This window comes from Symphalangus syndactylus, chromosome 6 (genome assembly GCF_028878055.3).
Source record: "Symphalangus syndactylus isolate Jambi chromosome 6, NHGRI_mSymSyn1-v2.1_pri, whole genome shotgun sequence".
Classification (NCBI taxonomy): domain Eukaryota; kingdom Metazoa; phylum Chordata; class Mammalia; order Primates; family Hylobatidae; genus Symphalangus; species Symphalangus syndactylus.
The window spans coordinates 90,016,249-90,033,859 of record NC_072428.2 but is presented as its reverse complement, the minus strand read 5'-3'; the positions used below and the strand labels follow the sequence as shown (position 1 = coordinate 90,033,859).

The window sequence follows — 17,611 nt, the reverse complement described above, 5'->3', positions numbered from 1 at the left end:
AGGAAATCAAGACCATCCTGGCTAACACGGTGAAACCCTGCCTCTAGTAAAAATACAAAAAAATTAGCTGGGCGTGGTGGTGGGCGCCTGTAGTCCCAGCTACTCAGGAGGCTGAGGCAGGAGAATGGCCTGAACCCGGGAGGCGGAGCTTTCAGTGAGCCGAGATCGCGCCACTGCACTCCAGCCTGGGTGACAGAGCGAGACTCCGTACCCCAAACCCCCCCCCAAAAAAAGGAACAAAGGAAGGAAAGAGAAAAAGAAGGCAAACTAGAGAATGCATAAATGTTCTCAGTGATTTCATTACAGTATACACTCGGAACTGAATATCACTTTATGGTCCCATCCCCTGCCCCAAAATATAAACCAGTACTGAAATATAAATGTAAGAAAGGAAAATTCAAAGGAAAAAGCCTATGAATTAAAATATACTTTAGAAACATACCAGCCAATTACAGTTATGGCCCCTATTTGGATCCCATTTCAAGCAACCAAACCGTAAAACAAAAGAAACAAACAAAAATATGTTAGACAATTTGGAAACTATATCGCTGATTAAATAGTTGATGATATTAAGGGACTGTTGGTAATTTTTAAAGTAACAATGGTATGAATAATTTTTTTGATTTAAAAATATTTATAAATATTTTCTGAAATATTTATGGGTGAAATTATATAATGTCTGGGACTGACTTTAACATAATGGAAGAGAGAAATAAACATTAGTTATTAATGATAACTGTTGAAGCTGACAGATTAGTGACTAGGGGCTTCACTACACCATTCTCTATAATTTTGTATATGTTTAAAATTTGCTATAAGTTTGAAATTTAATTAGGGCCTGTATGTTGAAGTGGTGGTGGGAATAGAAAGAAGTGAAAACCATTGAGTGGGATCTGGAAGTTTTAATGGACAGGTCTGGGTGATCATTTGTAGTTAAATGTGTCAAGAGTGAGGGGAGACAACTTCTGCATGATCTAAATGTATCACTCAGCTTGGAACTCAGCACTAGATCCAAGAAAAATGCCATGAATGTATTCAGGGTATTGAATTTGCTTGGAAGTTGGAATAGGAAAATAATGATAAGTGAGTTAAGGGAACTGTAAAGAAAGTGGATGAAATGGTCAGGCACTGTGGCTTATGCCAGTAATGCCAGAACTTCGGGAGGTCCAGGCGGGTGGATCAATTGAGCTCAGGAGTTCAAGACCAGCCTGGGCAACATGGCGAAACTCCGTCTCTACAAAACATACAAAAAAGTTAACCAAGTGTGGTGGTGCATGCCTGTAGTACTAGCTACTCCAGAGGCTGAGGTGGGTGGATTACTTGAGCCTCAGAGGTCGAGGCTGCAATGAGCAGTGACTGCACCCTGCACCCTAGACGCTATTAAAAAAAGAAAGAAAGAAAAGAAAAAGGAAAGAAAATCGATGAAATGATGGATCATGACTGAAACAAAAGGAAGGAAGGAAGAGCCGTGAGTGGGCTGAGACATAAGGCAGAATAAAAGAGTGCTCTAGGCTATTGTGTTGACACTAACAGGCTGTCTAAGATTGAGCAAATTACTTTGTGTATGCTTTATTTACTTTCCATAACCAAAAATTAAGAGTGGACTTAATATATGGCCATTTGTAGGTCAAAATGATGTTTTCCTTCACCGGCATGTCTTCTTTTTTGCCAGTTAATATTCCCTACGTAAAGAAAAGAGTTGTTTGAAATTATATACAGATTTAAGTTACACCAACACACTACATTCTCTTAACTATCCATTTTGCAATGTAGCCTCGATTGTGAAAAAAGCATGAGAAAAATCATGTTTGTTTTGTACTGTTTTTTTTTGTTGTTGTTGTTGTTGTTAAGGGGTTTTTTGCCAAAGTTAAAATTTCCAGCTAATAACCTTTGAAGCTCTAGCATTAACCATAGTAAAATATACCATCGTAACCCTAATCTGGGGCTTTTTGCAAAGCTGTTTATAACCTGTCTTAAGTGACCCTTTATAAAAATAGAAAATAGTGCTATAATGCTGTTATCAAAAATTCTGTTTAATCAAGTTTGTATTACTTTTCTTCGGCTGAAATGCAGAGGTCAAATATCACAGTATTCATTATTTTACTGCCTTAATTCTCAATGATGCTTCAAACCCCAAACAACTGCATGTGATAGGCCTTTGTGAAAACTTAATTATGGTCCTGATTGCAGGGGACATATTTATTCTTTGATTCTTTATCTTCCATAGAGGGCTGAGGACATATACTCCATTACCTATAAAGGAATAGAATTATCCCCTACGTGCGTACTTTACCCCACTCACTAAGTTTTCTTATGAGAAAAGAAACTAACTGTTTAGTGAGATGATGATAGGCTGAGAGTCATCAGGTTATTTTTAAAGGTCATTCTTCATATATAGCCCAGGCATCATCAAGCTAAATTCAATCACAATACAAAGGTATTTTTATTCAATGAAAATTAACAATTTATTGGGGACACATTGATTTTCATTTCAGAGAGACAATGAATGACCATTGACCTCCCAATTTAGCTATTCATTGAGCATCTAATATATGCCAACCATGGTTCCAGGTGCTTGAGAAATGGCAGTGACAAAAATCTCTTACATTCTTGTGGTTTAAGAAGCCTTGAATGTGAACCCAAGAATTAGGGATCAAAACTACATCTGGGGACACCAAGCCTTCTGTGCAGCCACGTCAGATGGTTTCACCAGAAGTGAATGTCAAAAGAATAGTAGCCTCAAAGACAAATCTTAGCAGGCAGAGTCTGCCACGTTTCAAGAATTAAGCAAGGCTTTGGTGGCATCCTCAGGTAAGGTACTGAAACTGCGTTTGAAGTTCAAACAAACAAAGATTGATTTTAATAATCAAGGCCGACTTACACTTTCTGAGACGTCCAGTCTTTCATAGATCCTAAGGTTCGGAGGTACTCTCTAAGGTACTATAGAAGAAATAATTTCATTTCTCAAGGTATTATAGATCTCCACAGTAAAAAGTTAAGACTCATGGCAAAGCCAGAAACATGTCAACCAAACAGATAGCATTTCATTACAAGTTTCCTTCATTTGGTGAGTCAAAGGAACATTGTCCTCATTACTGTATTTCCTGGCCAGGACACAGGCTGGGGAATCAACGGAGTAATGGAATTTCTACACTGTCTTTCATTTTTAAGAGCTCCATACAAGCATGTGGCACCAAACTTATTTCTCTTTATCTTGATTTAAACTGTATCCAAGGCCAAGAGGTGAATGTTACTTGCTTTACTTCTTAAATTATGAAGTTTGTCCTAAAATTCCTATAGTTATTCCTCCACATTCCTCATTATCTCAAACTGACTTCACATAAATTTTGATCATTGTGAATTTCATAGAGACTATAGGTTCAACTACAAGACAGATAAAATTTTAATCAGCGAACAGCTAAAGAGGCCTTTTGGTCCTCATTATATATTGGATAAGTAATCTTGAGTTGAGGTACAGGAAAAAACTATGGAATTATTATAATGCTAAGAAGAAAATTTTAAAAGCTTATACCTATATTTTTTTTCTAAGACTTATAATTTCTTAAGGAAGAACAAGGTCAGCATCTTAAAAGCAGATTATTTTTGTTATAATTAATACCGAAGTAGTAAAAGAAATAAAGAAGATTATAATGAAAGACATGCCTAAGGATGAGGATTCACTTAGGATAAATACTGCTATCTGGTGGGACAGCCTAGATGTATATAAAAGAGAAATGGAGATATGCACAGCCCTATGTATTATTAAGGTTGGAGTCAGGGAAAAGATATGTTATTATGATGGGTTAACAGACCACCATTTCAAGAAGATAAAAATAGGAAGACCTCAGTGTCTACACTTGGATGAATTGAGAGGCAGTTTGAAAAGAGGAAGCCAGTGAACCAGAGAGAAGCCACTGGGATAACTCCCTTGGAAAATTAGGATCAATAACTAGATAGTTTCATAAAATCTGGACATATTTTAGAAATAAAGTCTTCATCAATAGACATGGAATATTCACTGAGTTTTAAATTGACAGAGCTGCTGCATGAAGATAGACAAATATGGCAAGTATTCTAAGGGTGGAGGTCTGGAGAATTCACAATGTTAAGTTCCCAGAAGAAGGATATGAGTAGTCATTACAGAAGCCATGGAAGTCACTACTGCACTGAGAACAGGTTTGGATTAGATGTTGATCTGATGGGAGGTAACATCTGCATGGAATACCACTTAGGAAGGTGAGTGCCATCATTTGTTTAATTAATGGATACTTTTGGTTGGAACAGAATTTAATGAATTCTTATGTCATTCGAGGGAAAAGCCCAATGTACAATCTAGAAGAACATTTTAGGAAAATTAATTTCAGATACTGAAAGTACCTGAAAAAAAAAGAATGAGAACCAAATGATGCAGCTGAGCGTTGGCACCACTTGAACAGTGATCAAAAGGAAACGATTAGGGAAGCAGTTCATATTTTGAATTTTTCTGAGCCAGCTTGAAAAGACCTGAGGAAAGCAGAAGAAAAAAACAATATGTAACACTCTTAAAAGGAAAAATAAAGCAGAAAAGAATATTTCTCTTGCCATTGAAGTCAAATTAGCCCTGATAGTTAAAGGCCAAGGTTGGTAGTTCCAAGTTACCTTAGGATAATGAAGTTTCTATGGATCACAATCTTTCCACACCTTGTCCAAAATACCATAAAGATTTAAAGAACAGTTAACTTAAAACATCAATAACTTACATTTGCCACATAGAGAACAGAAGATATAAATTCCAATTTATGGGTAAAAGAAGGAATAAGCAACTAAGACTACCAGAGCCCACACTTGTATATAAGTCTGGAGGGAGCTGTACGACGTATGAGTAGTGGGCAGCAGTGGTGAAATCCAGGAAACATTATCAAGAGTTCACCTACAGAAATAGAGAACCACACCCTGAGTAGAAACTATCAACAGCCTTGTTGGGCTTAGAAGACTACATAGCACAGTCAACAGGAAGATAAAGAAGGGGCTTGAAAAGGCAGTCTTAGTAAAGTATCTTTGAAGAGAGTTACGAATTGGGATGACTTGCTACTGGTTTGGGTAGTTTCAAGCTTGTCTCTGGGGAAGCCTGGAAGTCAAATATTGACCTTTGAACAAGAAGGAAATGAAATAAACTAGCTGTCTATGTATAACATGCAGCATGAAGTCTGAAATTCCCCTGGAGACATGCTGTACTAGCTTGCTATCTATACTGCTTAGTAAAAATGTATAGATTGACAGTTATACATGGTTTAATAAGTCATAAAGCCTAGGTTTTATCTAAGTGATTGATGTGGTGTAAAAGACCACTTAGCAAATTTTTACCTTGGCATGAGTGAAGCTAATGAACTCACAGATGAAATCAGGTATCTTTTATGAAAAAAATGATGTATAATAGTTGCACGTATTTTGGTGGTACTATGATATTTTGAAACTTGAAAAATATGGAATGCTTCATAAATTTTCATGTCATTCTTGTGCAGAAGCCATGCTAATCTTCTCTGTGTCATTCCAGTTCTAGTATGTGCTGTCGAAGCAAGTACAAAACCAAAATATCTTGTATTTACCTTGGTGGCTAATAAACCAAAGACGAACCACATCCTTTGTGACTGAGATAGGACCCTACGGGGCTGCAATGATAAGTCATGTTCCTCTACGAATGTCTGCACTTTCTCTCTGTGGCTGTAATGTATCTTTTACCTTTATAAAGCTTTACAAAACTATGTCCTGTGGGGGTCCCATGAGGACTTTCAATTATCTGATAGTGTGTGACTTCTGTAGCAGCAGTTGCATTTGGAGTCAGCAGCTGGTTTTAAATAGAGGAAAAGAAGTAGTTGATGACAAACAGCCTACTGGAACAGAATATAATATGAAAATAAAAGCAAACTGCACCTCCACTAAATAATGATTTCATACATTTAGAAACCACCATTTCCTATTGCTACAGAAGCAGAATCCTTGATATGAGAACTCAGAAAAGCCACCTGCTACCCACCAGCCACATAAAAGAAATATTTTCCTAGTCATTATTCTAGGAGAATGAAATATGGATAAGAAAAATAAAATCATGGCATTCACAAAAAGCTGAAGATGAAGATCAAAACAGGTTCACAAATGAAAGCACATTAAGTGACACAGACAAAACCTGCTGAGAAGTAAGAGTCTTGACAGAATTTAAAATATAACAAAACAAGACATTGTAGATGTGAAAGAACATTTAAAAACGGAAATTACAAACTTTAAGAAGAGACAGGTAATGAGAGACAGGTAATAGATGTTAAATGGGAAAGGACAAAGTTTGGGAAAGAAAACAATTCAAAATTAACTTGTAAATTAAGATTAAACATAAGATACCCAAAAGATAATGGAAACTACTTAAAGTATAGTAACTGACATCAAGAGGATAGAAATGAGACCAAACAGACAAATGATACAGTTAGAGAGGAATAAATAGAAGGTAGAAAGACAAAGAAGATGGAATGTACATAACCGATAAAGAAAATACAATTTCCATGGAAAAAGACTACCAAAAGAAGCAATAAAGAATAAAACATAACAATCAAGCAAAGAAACAGAACTAATTTTTTTTAATTAGAATGCAAAAAGCTCTCATTTTTAAAAATACTTGGATCTGCATATAAAAAAGATGCACAGTGTGCCTGAGAAAATTGGCCTAGGATGTTAAACAGTAACACCATGTTCCTAACATTATAAGATTTTAGAGCTAACGGGTAAAAACTATAGGCTTCCTATCAAAAACAACAATGCACTGACAAAGTAAAGAAAATTATATTGACATCAGACTTCTTGAGAGGAACGGTAATGCAAGAAGATAATGGCACAGTATTTACCAGACACACATAGGAAGAAGATGTAAGGCAATAATGTTTTATCCAGCCAAGCTTTCTTTCAAGTATGAAGATTTTAAGAAAACAGTTTTAAACATGCAAGAATTTAAGTTTATGAATCTTTCCTAAGCAATCTCCTAGAAAATATGCTTAGACAACCAGGAGCTGATTGAAGAGATTCTGTATAAAATTTTGGTATTAAACATTGAATAATAAAACTCTATATATAAAGAGAGAAGAAGAGATAGAGGAAGAGGGATGGAGAAAGAGAGGGAGAGAGGAAGGGTGTCACTAAGATTAAATAACAAATATATGCTTTACAAAATAGAAAGAGAAAACTAGGAACAGAAGAGAGAGACAGAAATGGTGAAATAAAATATTATAGAAGATTCCCTAATAAGTAGTGGTTAGGAATCAAATGATAACATTTAAATGCAAGAAACTTGTGTACATTTAAGAGTAATAATACAGCAGTAAGAAAGATAATAAGATTGATTAAAATTAAATGGTGAAGAAGAAGGAAGGAAGAGGAACTAAGTGAATATTTTATTTGTTTCTTGTAGAAATCCATAGATACTCCTAAGGAAAATGGGGAATGAGATACTCACACAACAGTAAACATTATAACCAAAATATAAACTTTTCTATTACTTAAAAAAATAAAAACAAAAGAAAACAAAAAAGTAATTACTTAGTGAATAATTGATTATTATGTGTTTGTAGGCTGAGCTCATTAAAAGTAAAAACTTTCAGGTAGAATGACAGCAAAATGCAACTTTGTATTGTAGACAAGAGAATCACTTTAAAAAGTTTGAGAGGCTACAAATCAAAGAATGGATGAAAAAATAACAAGCAAAACAAAAAAGGAAAGCAGAGATAACAACTTCATATCAAACATAATTAAGGCTAAAAAGTATTAAATGAGAATAAGAGTTATTATGTTATAATGTTATATCTTCACAGCAAAGATAAAACAGATATGAATCCCTAAATGTTATATAATATACAAACCATTTTTATAAAAGAGATTCTACAGATGGTTCACTAGAAACACACTAAGGTAAGAGAATTTAATACAATAAAACTGTCTTAGGTCAAGAGTAAAAGGATTACGTGAGAATCTAGATAGACTCTATTTATATCTACATAATTTATTGAGATATTCACCCCAATATTAAAAATATAGCTTCTAATCAATTGCACATGAAAATATTTTGAAAAATAAAAATTGTAAAGAATATCTTGACAGATTACACAAAATTGAAAAGGAAACAATGTTCACTGACCAAAATACAACCTTTTACATAGAGATTCAATAAACAAGATCTTATGGGATATAGTTAAAACAGTACTTGAAAGAAAATTCATAGCTAAAAATATTCATTTTATTTAAAAATGAAAGAATGAAAACAGTTAATTAAACATCCCACTCAAAATGTCAGGGGCCAGAAAAGGCAAACCAAAAGAAAGAGAAGAAAGGAATTCATAAAGATAAAAGAAGGGAAAAATTAAATAGAAAAAAATATAAATAATTCTTTTATAACAAAACAGGCTCAATTCCGTTCCAAGATGGCCGAATAGGAAGAGCTCCGGTCTGCAACTCTCAGCATGATCAATGCAGAAGATGGGGGATTTCTGCATTTCCAACCGAGGTACCTTGTTTATCTCACTGGGACTGGTTGGACACTGGGTGCATCCCATGGAGGTTGAGCCGAAGCAGGCCAGGGCATTACCTCACCCAGGAAGCACAAGGGGTCAGGGGATTTCCCTTTCCTAGCCAAGGGAAGCCATGACAGATGGTACCTGGAAAAATGGGACACTCCCTCCCAAATAGTGCACTTTTCCAGTGGTCTTAGTAAATGGCACACCAGGAGATTATATCCCATGCCTGGCTCGGTGGATCCCACGCTCACGGAGCCTTGCTTACTGCTAGCACAGCAGTCTGAGGTCGACCTGTGAGGCAGCAGGCTGGCAGGGAGAGGGGCATCTGCCATTGCTGAGGCTTGAGTAGGTAAGCAAAGCGGCCAGGGAAGCTTGAACTGGGTGGAGCCCACCACAGCTCAGCAAGGCTAGCTGCCTTTGTAGTCTCTACCTCTGGGGGCAGGACATAGCCGAACAAAAGGCAGCAGAAACTTCTGCAGACTTAAATGTCCCTGTCTGACAGCTCTGAAGAGAGCAGTGGTTCTCCCAGCACAGTGTTTGAGCTCAGGGAATGGACAGACTGCCTCCTCAAGTGGGTCCCTGACCCCCATGTAGCCTAACTGGAAGACACCTCTCAGTAGGGGCCAACTGACACCTCATACAGGCGAGTGCTCCTCTGGGTCGAAGATTCCAGAGGAAGAATCAGGCAGCAATATTTGCTGTTCTTCAATATTTGCTGTTCTGCAGCCTCCACTGGTGATACCCAGGCAAACAGGGTCTGGAGTGGACCTCCAGCAGACTCCAACAGACGTGCAGCTGAAGGACCTGACTGTTAGAAGGAAAACTAACAAACAGAAAGGAACAGCATCAACATCAACAAAAAGGACACCCACACCAGAACATTATCTGTAGGTCACCATCATCAAAGACCAAAGGTAGACAAAACCACAAAGATGGGGAGAAACCAGAGCAGAAAAGCTGAAAATTTTAAAAGCCAGAGTGCCTCTTCTCCTCCAAAGGATCGCAGCTCATTGCTAGCAATGGAACAAAGCTGGATAGAGAATGAGTTTGACAAGTTGACAGAAGTAGGCTTCAGAATGTCGGTAATAAAAAACTTCTCTGAGCTAAAGGAAGATGTTTGGACCCATTGCAAGGAAGTGAAAAACCTTGAAAAAAGATTAAATGAATGGCTAACTAGAATAAACACTGTAGAGAAGAACTTAAATGACCTGATGGAGCTGAAAACCATGGCACAAGAACTATATGACAGATGCACAAGCTTCAATAGCTGATTTGATCAAGTGGAAGAAAGAGTATCAGTGATTGAAGATCAAATTAATGAAATAAAGTGAGAAGAGAAGTTTAGAGAAAAAAGAGTAAAAAGAAATGAACGAGGCCTCCAAGAAATATGGGACTATGTGAAAAGACCACATTTACATTTGATTGGTGTACCTGAAAGTGACGGGGAGAATGGAACCAAGTTGGAAAACACTCTACAGTATATTATCCAGGAGAACTTCCCCAACCTAGCAAGGCAGGCCAACATTCAAATTTAAGAAATATAGAGAACACCACAGAGATACTCCTCGAAAAGAGCAACCCCAAGACACATAATTGTCAGATTCACCAAAGTTGAAATGAGGGAAAAAATGTTAAGGACAGCCAGAGAGAAAGGTCGGGTTACCCACAAAGGGAAGCCCATCAGACTAACAGCAGATCTCTCGGTAGAAATTCTACAAGCCAGAAGAGAGTAGGGGCCAATATTCAACATTTTTAAATAAAAGAATTTTCAACCCAGAATCTCATATCCAACCAAACTAAGCTTCAGAAGTGAAGGAGAAATAAAATCCTTTACAGACAAGCAAAAGCTGAGAGATTTTGTCACCACCAGGTCTGCCATACAAGAGCTCCTGAAGGAAGCACTAAACATGGAAAGGAACAACCAGTAGAAGCCACTGCAAAAACATGCCAAATTGTAAAGACCATTGATGCTAGGAAGGAACTGCATCAACTAACAGGCAAAATAACCAGGTAACATAAAAATGACAGGATCAAATTCACACCTAACAATATTAACCTTAAATATAAATGGGCTAAACGCTCCAATTAAAAGACGCAGACTGGCAAATTGGTTAAAAAGTCAAGACCCATCAGTGTACTGTATGCAGGAGACCAATCACTTGCAGAGACACAAATAGGTTCAAAATAAAGGGATGGAGGAAGATCTACCGAGCAAATAGAAAACAAAAAAAAGCAGGGGTTGCAATCCTAGTCTCTGATAAAACAGACTTTAAACCAACAAAGATCAAAAGAGACAAGGCCACTACATAATGGTAAAGGGATCAATTAAACAAGAAGAGCTAACTATCCTAAATATATATGCACCCAATACAGGAGCAACCGGATTCATAAAGCAAATCCTTAGAGACATACAAAGAGACTTAGACTTTCACACAATAATAATGGGAGATTTTAACACCCCACTGCCAATATTAGACAGATCAATGAGACAGAATGTTGACAAGGATATCCAGGACTTGAACTCAGCCCTGTACCAAGTGGACCTAATAGACATCTACAGAACTCTCCACCCCAAATCAGCAGCATATACATTCTTCTCAGCACCACATCACACTTATTTCAAAATTGACCACATAGTTGGAAGTAAAGCACTCGTCAGCAAATGTAAAAGAACAGAAATTATAACAAACTGTCTCTCAGACCACAGTGCAATCAAACTAGAGCTCAGGATTCAGAAACTCACTCAAACCCACTCAACCACATGGAAACTGAACAACCTGCTCCTGAATGACTACTGGGTACATAACAAAATGAAGGCAGAAATAAAGATGCTCTTTGAAACCAACGAGAACAAAGACACAACATACCAGAATCTTTAGGACACATTTAAAGCAGTGTGTAGAGGGAAATTTATAGCACTAAATGCCCACAAGAGAAAGCAGGAAAGATCTAAAATGGACACCCTAACATCACAATTAAAAGAACTAGAAAAGCAAGAGCAAACACATTCAAAAGCTAGCAGAAGGCAAGAAATAACTCAGATGAGAGCAGAACTGAAGGAGATAGAGACACAAAAAACCCTTCAAAAAATTCAATGAATCCAGGAGCTGGTTTTTTGAAAAGATCAACAAAATTGATAGACCACTAGCAAGACTAATAAAGAAGAAAACAGAAAAGAATCAAACAGACACAATAAAAAATGATAAAGGGGCTATCACCACTGATCCCACAGAAATACAGACTACCATCAGAGAATACTATAAACACCTCTATGCAAATAAACTAGAAACTCTAGAAGAAATGGGTAAATTCCTGGACATATACACCCTCCCAAGACTAAACCAGGAAGAAGTTGAATCTCTGAATAGGCCAATAACATCCTCTGAAATTGAGGCAATAATTAATAGCGTACCAACCAAAAAGAGTCCAGGACCAGACAGTTTCACAGCCGAATTCTACCAGAGGTACAAAGAGGAGCTGGTACCATTCCTTCTGAAACTATTCCAATCAATAGAAAAAGAGGGAATCCTCCCTAACTCATTTTATGAGGCCAGCATCATCCTGGTACCAAAGCCTGGCAGAGACACAACAACAAAAAAAGAGAATTTTAGACTAATATCCCTGATGAACATCAATGCGAAAATCCTCAATAAAATGCTGACAAAACAAATCCAGCAGCACATCAAAAAGCTTATCCACCACGATCAAGTGGGCTTCATCTCTGGGATGCAAGGTTGGTTCAACATATGCAAATCAACAAACATAATCCATCACATAAACAGAACCAACAACAAAAACCACATGATTATCTCAATAGATGCAGAAAAGGCCTTTGACAAAATTCAACAGCGCTTCATGCTAAAAACTCTCAATAAACTAGGTATTGATGGAACGTATCTCAAAATAGTAATAGCTATTTATGACAAACCCGCAACCAATATCATACTGAATGGGCAAAACCTGGAAGCATTCCTTTTGAAAACTGCCCTCTCTCACTACTCCTATTCAACATAGTGTTGAAAGTTCTGGCTAGGGCAATCAGGCAAGAGAAAGAAATAAAGGGTATTCAATTAGGAAAAGAAGTCAAATTGTCCCTGTTTGCAGCTGACATGATTGTATATTTAGAAAACCCCATTGTCTCAGCCCAAAATCTCCTTAAGCTGATAAGCAACTTCAGCAAAGTCTCAGGATACAAAATCAATGTGCAAAAATCATAAGCATTCCTATACACCAATAACAAACAGAGAGTCAAATCATGAGTGAACTCCCATTCACAATTGCTACAAAGAGAGTAAAATACCTAGGAATCCAACTTATAAGGGATTTGAAGGACCTCTTCAAGGAGAACTACAAACCACTGCTCAATGAAATGAAAGAGGACACAAACAAATGGAAGAACATTCCATGCTCATGGATAGGAAGAATCAATATCATGAAAATGGCCATACTGCCCAAGGTGGTTTATAGATTCAATGCCATCCCCATCAAGCTACCAATGACTTTCTTCACAGAATTGGAATAAACTACTTTAAAGTTCATATGGAACCAAAAAATGGCCCAGTTGTGGTGGCTCATGCCTGAAATCCCAGCACTTTGGGAGGCTGAGGCAGATAGATCACCTGAGATCGGGAGTTTGAGACCAGCCTGGCCAACATGGCAAAACTCCCTCTACTAAAAAAACAAAAATTAGCCAGGTGTGGTGGTGCATACCTATAATTCCAGCTACTCAAGAGGCTGGGGCAGGAGAATCACTTCAACTCGGGAAGCAAAGATTGCGGTGAGCTGAGATTGCACTTCTGTACTCCAGCCTGGGCAACAGAGTTCGATTCCATCTCATAAATAAATAAATAAATACCAAAGCAGATGCAGTGGTGCATTCTGTGCCTGTATTCCCAGCTGCTACTCAAGAGCCTAAGGCAGGAGAATCACTGGAGCCCAGAAGCTTAAGGCCAGCCAGGACAACATAGTAAGAACCTGTCCCTAAAACAAACAAACAAAAACAGCCCAATAGACATTTCATCACACATCATACAACCACGTTAGAAAAATAAGAAATTGATGACATGGATACAAAAACCACCAAATAATTTTTTTATCTTGAGACAATAAATAAATTTTTAAAATCCACTACATGAAATAAATTATTTTTTACAAAAAAAATAGTTTACTAATACTGAGCACACACGTAGAAGAAACCAATTTTTATTTTATAAAAAGAAAAAGTTCTCAAAGAGTTATTTGTATAAGGAACAACATACAATCATGGATTCATAGAGGAATTTCTCAAATCTATAAAGGCTAGATAATCCTAATGTTATTGTGGACATTTCCAGACCATAATTTAAAAAAAAAGAAAAGAAAAGAAAATGAGGAGTAACACCTCCAAATTACTTTAAAGCAAATAGCTAAACCTGATAAATATTGTGCACAAAAGAAAATTGGCAATCAGTTACACCTGCAAGCACTTATGCATAAAAGTTCTAAATAAATATTCAAAACATGAAAACATTAACATTAAAATAAGACACATCATAATCAAGAGAATTTTATTCCAGGGGTGTAAGCACCCTTCAATATTGTATTATCCATTAATATAATTACTCATATTCTTTTATGTAAGTATAAATAGCTTGATAGTGTCTCAGAGATGCTAAAAATGCATTTGACAAAAAAAACTATTTTTATTACCAACGAAACCATCAACGAATAGGAATTAATACACATATCATGAAAATGACAAAAATGTATATTTCTCAGTTCAAAGGTTAGCATCTGACATTGCGGTGAAGCACTGCTGATAGTCAAAATCAGAAATGAGACAATATCACCTGCTGGGTGTGATAGCTCACACCTGTTTGAACATTGTATTAATGGTATTAGCCAATGCAATGGTATAAGAGAAAGCAAATAGAGGCTTAACAATATAAAAGGAAGAACTAAAACTCTATTTGTAGATGATATATTATGAATCAAGAAAAACAAAACAATAAATTTACCATGCTAACAGGATATAAAATTGACATACCAAAATAATTACCTACTTATCTGTGAATGATGACCAGCTAGACAACGTATGGGTAAGAAGAACCTATTTACAACAGATTTTTAAGTACTTATGATAAAATATACAAAATATAAAAATGCAAATGGGGATAACTTGAACCATTTCTGAAAAACACAAAAGCAAAACTTGAGCAAGTTGAAAGACATACCACAATCTTGGAGAAGGAAATCCGATATCATGAAGATATCAATTTTCTCTTATTCAATATGAACATTTAACACAAACTCAATAAAAATAGCACCAGTGGTTGTTTCTTTTTCTGAAATTAGACATCTTAAGTACAGCAAATGTAATTGTTACCTACCCCTCTTATACCCAAACATCATTCCTTCCATTCTTATACTCTGATCCACTCAATCAGCAAACCCTGTTTTCAATTTCAAAATATATCTCAAATGCATCACTGCATTCCTTCTCTAATACCAGTATCTAAATCTAAATTGTCATCTCCTGTCTGGATTTTAGTGGTAGTGATAGCAGTGGTGGCCCATCTGGAGTGGCCACTGCCATGACACCAGCTGAAGTGGAGGAGGCACAACCAGGGCTGCCTGATCCATGGAGTCGGTGGGAGCTAGGAACAGGTGGAAGACCTATCCCCTTCCAAGTTGGAGAGGGAGGATCTCCACCTACTCGGGTGCAGCTGCAGCTGCCCAGCTGTGGCTGCAGACCCAGGAATCTCTGCACTTTCTGAGGCCTAGGAAGCCTACCTGCCCCCACAAGCTTGGAAGTGCCTGCTCCCACTGCCTGGCCTCTTCCCGCTGCGGGTGCCCACTCTGATTTCAGAGCAAAGTTGTGGCTGAGCCCCCACACTGTAACAATCTGGCCAGGTGTGTGCTTACTTGGGGCAGTGCTGACACACCAGCCCCCTGCCACCTCAGCCCCCTACAGACTTTGGGTGCCAACAAGCAGGGGAGGAAGCCTGGGGGATGCTAAAGGCTGTTCAGCGTGAGCCTGCAGGCACACCTTGGCATGAACAGCCTGGGCACTTTGGGCACCATGGATGGAAGGTTAATGGTGGCAGAAGGCAGATAGGCTCCTGGGTGGAAAGGGGCAGGTCCCTGGTGAAACCTCACCTCAGGCCAGGGATGGCCTGAGGCCTGGAGGACCGGCTGCCAGTTCTGTGGACCAGAGTGAGAACTTATGATGCTTTTTCTGGCCTTCTCAAGGCCGCCTATGGACAAATTAGCATGCACTTCCTCCCCTCTGAAGCCCATAGAAACTGTGGACTTGGCAACTCAGGCAGACGATGGGAGGACCTGCCCATGGAGAGTAACTACCCACTGTGGGTCTCCTCTCTGCTGAGCACTGAGCAGATGACAGGAGACCTGCCTGTGGGGAGGATCTACCCACTCTAGGTCTCCTCTCTGCTGAGAATGGAGCAGACAACAGGACTATCTGCCTGCAGAGAGCAGCTACCCACTGCGGGTCTCTTCTGAGCTGTTCTGTCGCTCAGTAAAACACCTCTTCACCTTGCTCACCCTCCGCTTGTCCACATACCTTAGTCTTCCTGGACTTGGGACAAGAACTCAGGACCCACCAAATGGCAGGACCAAAGGAACTGTTACACAAACGGAGCTGAAACACACCGCTTGCTCACCACATTGTGGGTGACGAGAAGGAGAGAAGAGAGAAGAGAAGAGTTGCGGCCTCATCGCGGGTGACGAGAAGGAGAGAAGAGAGAAGAACTGAGGCCCAGACCTAGGAGCTCCCCAAGACAGGGCTGTAACACCCACTTTGCGGCTCTGTGATCCCTGGCATCTCCAAACTTCCGGGTACCACCATGTTACCCGGTGCCAGCTGTAGAAGCTGCTTGTGGTACACCTGGTCCAGCCACAGCCTCACAGGAAGCCAGCACCCATACAGGTGCCTGGAGATGCCCACCCTGCCACAGCCAGCATGTCTAGCTGTGAGCAGTAGCCAGACCCATGCTTGCTCGCTCACACATCCCTCACCACTCCATGCCTGGCTCACCCTTGGCAGATGTGGGATCCAGGCCAATAGCATGAGCCAAGCACAGCCTGCCAGGCCAAGTGGATGAAATGAGTTCAGTGGGCTCAAGCAAAACTCAGACAATCGTGCCACTGACCGCAGAGGTTTCCGGCTGGAAAAGTGACACCCCAAGGATCCCGTAACTTTAGCCTTTTAAGTGGCTCTCCTGAGTCTTTTCTTACTTCTCCAAATCATTCTCCATAAAGCAGCAGCCAAAATATTTTTTAATATAAAATATATTGCTCTAGCACCTAATATCTTCAAAGGCTTATCATTGCAGTTAAAATATATGACTCTTCTTTAACGCTTACAGTTCATCTCATACAATCTTTTTTAAAAGGTGTATTGTTCATTGACTATGCCAAGCTCTTAACCATAATGTTTCATCTTACTTCCTTGTCTCTACTGAAACCCCTTCTTCCATGGATACTCACATTGCTGCTCTCTTCTTCTCGAAGAAGCCTTTCTCACTAACGCATCTCAATCTTTCCCTTTCCACAGACATATCCCAGAGGAATAGGTCTATCCAATTACCTTGTTTATTTTTCTCATAGCACTTATCAAAATCGAAATTTGTTGGAGTTATTTCTTGATTCATTGTTTATTTCCAAACAAACACACATTAGAACATACTATCCTTCATGGCTAGCATGGAGAAAGATTTCTTCCTTGTTCATCTGCCTCCAATTTTAAGATAATATCTAGCCCATACTAGACACTCACTAAAATTTTTATTGAAATGAAAATTCTTTCTAAAAATTATTTCTACTACTACTGCTGAGGCCTGTGGGAAACAAACATGTACTGAACAGGTATTGAACCCATGTTTTCTAAAGCCTTTAAGTGCGAGTAATGAGTATATGATATTAAAGAAGAAAACCCCCAGTTAGTTCAAGATGATGTGTTCTTATTGTTCCTTAGGTCATGATTCCTACATAAATGAATATCATTAGTCATAAGTTAAAAAAAGAAACACTCATATGTTTCAATATAAATACTACCACCACATAGATAAACAAATCAAATTTTT

The 17,611-nt window shown here is 38.4% G+C and overlaps 1 long non-coding RNA gene and 1 other non-coding gene across 2 annotated transcripts in view; one reads left to right on the top strand and one right to left on the bottom strand.

Moving 5' to 3' along the window:
* The window catches only part of LOC129484817 (uncharacterized), a 251,257-nt gene that overhangs the window by 208,457 nt on the left and 25,189 nt on the right, over nucleotides 1–17,611 (top strand). The gene's annotated exons all lie outside the window — the stretch shown is intronic.
* LOC129485505 (U6 spliceosomal RNA) lies at nucleotides 5,457–5,559 on the bottom strand. The gene has a single exon (XR_008658657.1). It is a non-coding gene; the product is annotated as a U6 spliceosomal RNA (small nuclear RNA).